Raw genomic sequence first — 5,370 nt, 5'->3', positions numbered from 1 at the left:
GCAGAGAAATAGCGTGAAAAAAAGAAACAGGCCCTTCGAGCAGATGCTGTAAAATGTGTCAGATTAACAGATATGTTAGCATGACCTTTATCAGCTCCCGTGGTTTATGATGATAGTGAGGAGAGAGATGAGAAACCCTACGCTAAGCAGATCTAGGAACCCATTACCCAGTTACGCATTATTTCCACATCTGCATATTTGACGAATACCGGATTTTACTACAATTGTAATGAGACGCATTTGTAAACCATGTTTTCCACCAAAATAAAAGCTTGATGCAGTTTAAAAGATAAAAGATCATGTTAAGTAAAAGATCATGTATACAAAATGAGTACAAAACTAATTATGAAAGTTTCCTTTATTTTTCAGTGCATTTGTTTTACAATATATGTCTATTACTGTCACAGGATTAATATTATAACCATTATGTAGTAGTGTAATGTAGACTGAGACACTATAGCAAAACTAAAAGAGGTTTGAGTTTTCCTTTGTTCAATTTGCACACTGAATATGGATTGGAGCTCTTACTTCTGAACTCTAAAAGTGCACCAGATTGATGAATTTAACATTGCACAAAACTGCACAACATTTTCTTCCGGGGGCGCACGGCCCTGAACCCCCCTAGAAGGAACCAGGTCCACCCACCACAGTTTTACTCCTGGGAAACACTGGTATTGCTATGCCAATGCAGCTTATACCTTGTTTTAAGATTCATCACTGTGGATGTATAGTTCAATTGTTTTAATAAATTAAAATTTTGGAGTTATTTCATCTGTTAACTCTCACTCATTCCTACTCACTCATTACATGGCATTAGTGGTTTTAAGGAATAGGAGTTGGTATACATATTCAAGGGCGTGCAAAGATGGGTGGTGTTTATGATCATATGTAGTGGGCCAGTCTGAGCCAAAATGCCAAGGCCGTTTTTTTTTGTCCCAGTCCAGCCCTGCCGAGTGATGTTCACATTTGTTTGTTTATGTTCTCACAACATTGCATTGCTAGAATTCATAAAAATATTACAAGGCAACTGGCAATTGACAATTGTTTCATTTACTCGCCAACACATTTTTACTCAAATATATGGTGCTTGACGAGTGTTAATTTTAGGCCCTGGTCAAATGTGTAACACTAGTTGTAGATTAATGGCACAGGCATGAAAGACTCCCACAATGCCCTAGTTAGTACATACACCCAGTGCTGGTGTTCCCTCAGGCACACTGTAAAATACATCAGCTGTAAAATACAAAATAATTTTATATGATTTTATAAATAACATTCTCCCAGTTGTTCTATTTAATTTTGTTGTTTTGATGAAAGAATATGACTTCCGAGAGAGATATGCCATATGCTTATTTGTGAACACTCTGAACCTACAGCCAACCTTTTAAATAGGCAGGCTAAACAATCAAAACTTAGTCAACATTTTATAATAATAGCATGTTAAAAGATATATGTGGGTAATGTAAATGTTTATGATTGACATTTGTTTTGTATTTGTCTGATATGGTGCTTCCTTTGGATCTTGTGGTGTCGCAGCAGTATCGACACCGGCTGATTGATGGAGTGATCACTAAAAAGAGAGAAGAGAAAACGATCATAAAGAGGATTACCTTCTATGCGCTTTGTGTGGCGAGTGATCTGTGATGGATTTTTAATTAATAAAATAGTAAACTGTATATCGAACTAATCATAACTCTAACATCTAAGCATATTTCTCCTTTAGGCCTGACACATGCCACTATCCACTGGCACATGCCAACGAAGACCGGATGTGCCAGCGGATGTGCCAATACGCATAGTGACATGTGCCATTGGCTTCTGTGAGTCAGATGTCATGTTACTTAATGTTAATACTGCTACTGGAGATTTTTGCCATGCTCCTATTCTATAAAAACTGTTGTATTCCTTTTGCTGGTGGGATTCTCTCTGAAATTTGTCTGAGATCCTCTGGCCATGATTAAAGCATATTCAAAGGCATTGTCTGAAGTCTGTAGATTATTATTGCTACGCAGCAAGATAGTTAGTGGAACAAGTTATTTAGCAAAACACTAGAGACCTTATTACCAAGTGATAGTGTGGAGCAGGTTAAGAACACTATAGACCTTATTCAAGTCAAGTCAAGTCAAGTCATCTTCTTTTATATAGCGCTTTTAACAATGTAGATTGTTCCAAAGCGGCTTTACAGAGATACAAGGATAGTTTAAAGTAACAGAGATTGTTTTGGCTTTATAGCAGTTCTTGAATGAAGTTATTTTCCAGCTAAAGTTAATTTGATTGATTCACTTCCGTCGCAACGATCATTAGTTATTAAATTAGGGGCCGCTAACACAACAACGTTTTAACAGGAAACTCTACACAGACTTTAAACGCGAAACCTGTGAGAACACTGATGGCGTGCACATGCGTATTACGAGTTCAGTTTATTGGTATTTCCCTACAAACCAAGCCTTAAAAAACTACTTGTCTGGCCTTAACATTTTGATACAGAATTTTATCACTTCGGGGTAGATACGCGAACCGAAATTTCACGACAACGCTTTATCTGTAGAGTGGTAAAGGGATCCTCCATAAGGAGAAACTAGTTGGCACTTTAGCACCCCGCTATGACATCGGGTCCAGGCGAAGGTCCTTCATCAGATCTGGATACAGCCTGGATCCGGCAGGCTGCGGGAAAACCTCGGGATAAACAAAAACACTAAAATTAGCGTAGATGCCATTCTTCTTATGATGTAACAAGTACATCAGGATTTATGGGAAGTGTTCCCGGTTCCAGCTGACCTGATCTATGCAGCCTAACATTGAATTATAGAAGTCTATAATGTGTTATGTGTATGCTAGGTCAAAGAGATGTGTTTTTAGTCTAGCTTTGAACTGACAGAGTGTGTCTGCTTCCCGGACAATGTTAGGAAGACTGTTCCAAAGTTTTGGTGCTAAATAGGAGAAGGATCTACCGCCAGCAGTCGATTTTGATATTCTAGGTATTATCAACTAGCCGGAATTTTGAGATCGCAATAGACGTGAAGGACTATAATGCGTTAAGAGCTCGCTCAAGTACTGCGGAGCTAAACCATTTAGTGCTTTGTAAGTAATCAGCAATATTTTAAAATGTATACGATGTTTAATAGGGAACCAATGCAGTGTTGACAGAACCGGGCTAATATGGTCATACTTCCTGGTTCTGGTAAGAACTCGAGCTGCTGCGTTTTGGACCAGCTGTAATTGCGTGCAGGGCAACCACCCATAATAGCATTACAATAATCTAGCATAGATGTCATGAACACATGGACTAATTGTTCCGCATTTGTCAATGAGAGCATATGGCATAATTTAGATATATTTTTAAGATGGAAAAATTCGGTTTTACAGATACTAGACACGTGACTTTCAAATGAAAGATTGGTATCAAAGAGCACACCCAGGTTCCTAACCGACGACGAAGACTTGACAGAGCAGCCATCAAGTGTTAGACAGTATTCTAGATTATTACGTGAGGAAGTTTTTTGTCCAATAACTAGAATCTCTGGGTTTTTTTCAGAATTAAGTAGTAGGAAATTACTAGTCATCCAATTTTTTATATCACCTATGCATTCCGTTAATTTTGTGAATTGGTAAGTTTCGTCAGGGCGTGAAGAAATATAGAGCTGAGTATCATCAGCATAACAGTGAAAACTAATTCCATGCTTCCTAATGATATATCCCAAGAGTAGCATGTACAGAGTGAAAGCAACAGTCCTAGTACGGAGCCTTGTGGTACGCCATACTGAACTGTAATGTAAATGTAACAAACCTTAATTGAACTGAATAGGCCATGTGGGCCAAACTACGAAATGGGTGCATATTCCATTTTAAAGGAATAGTTTACCCAAACATAAAAATCATTCATTCAATCATTTCCTCATCTCCATGTCATTCTAAAAATGTTGAAGAACATGTTAGCCTATAGTCTTTTGGTGATTTCAAGATCGTCTCCTCCTCTGCACGTTCTCCCTGGTCAGGTGCTGCTGGGCTGTCTGCAGGTGCGGCAGCAGTCGTGGCATCTGTGGGTGGAGCAGCAGGTGCTGTAGTAGGTGGAGCTGCAGATTTGCTTTCTCATTCCAAGAGTCCAACTTCACCTGAGGAGGAAGACGATGAAGAAGAGGAAGAGATGGAGATGACCCAAGAGCTTATGCTTAAATAGACCCTCTGATAATAACAATGTACTAAGTGTAATTACAGTGTATATATATACACATTTTATGCACCTGCTATTTCAACTTAAAAATATGAGGGATGCAATTTGTAATTTTCCCTTACTTTATGGAAATTAAACATTTGTTGTATATTTCTGTGTGGATCCAGTTTGTGGGAATTTTATAGCCATTTACTTCCCATGTTCTCGGTTACAATAGGTTACCGCAATTTGTAAGTAAGTATTTGGTTAAACTTCTCTCACATGGCAGCCTTGTTCTTGTAATTGACATATAACTCACTCAGTGAGCAAACAGCAAGTAATTAATCAGACCCGTATAATCGAGTCTGCCTTCCTCCAATGTTTGTCTATTGTTCTGCTCTTATTTGTTTGTGATTTGGTTTCGGTTTCCTTTCTTGGCCAGTGTCATTGGAGATACAAAATGCGTATCTAGTATTTCAAATTTGCTATCGCTTGGAGAGCTTTGAAGCTGTCAGTAAGAAGAAAAACATGTTATGGCTTTCATGGAGGAATTTTAACTTTTACAATTACAGATATTGACATCAAGTTAAACTGCTAACTCTTAGTTAACCATTACTATATACTGTCAAACAAGGTAGCAAATATGTTATGTCATACAGATTTTATAAAACAATGTAAATTGTGTAGCGTATGTCATATGTCATCGCGCGCACTTTAACTAAACTTTCATGAGGTAATCGAAACCTATAGCGCGTGTGTGTTTTATTATAATGCATCGAACAATAAACAGACATAAAAGACAGAACAGATAGAACCTCTACAGGAATGAAATTATCGAATCTTCATGTAAAGTTTCACAAACAAATTTAAAAGAAAGAAAAAAGATAACAGTAGCCTATAAACAAACACAGCGAAGACATTATGCATCAGTGGCATTACAATATATATATATGTATGTATATTATAGGCTATATTTTTATTTATATACATAAGGATCTGTCAAAGAGATCTGAGAAATGCGTCATTTTCAATTAAGAAATGTCAAAAAGTAGGCTGCAAGTTAGAGAATGTTTGCTTATGGATGAAAACAGTTTCCAACAACAACAACAAAAATTAACAATCTAAGTAATTGAAGTACCTTGTACCTTTATAGTTACAGATATTGGTACTGATACTGGATACTGGATATTGATACTGGAGAAACACAATTGACAGTATTT

Source organism: Abramis brama (genome assembly GCF_963993115.1).
Source record: "Abramis brama genome assembly, chromosome: 19".
NCBI lineage: Eukaryota > Metazoa > Chordata > Actinopteri > Cypriniformes > Leuciscidae > Abramis > Abramis brama.
Note: the sequence above shows the minus strand (reverse complement) of the source record.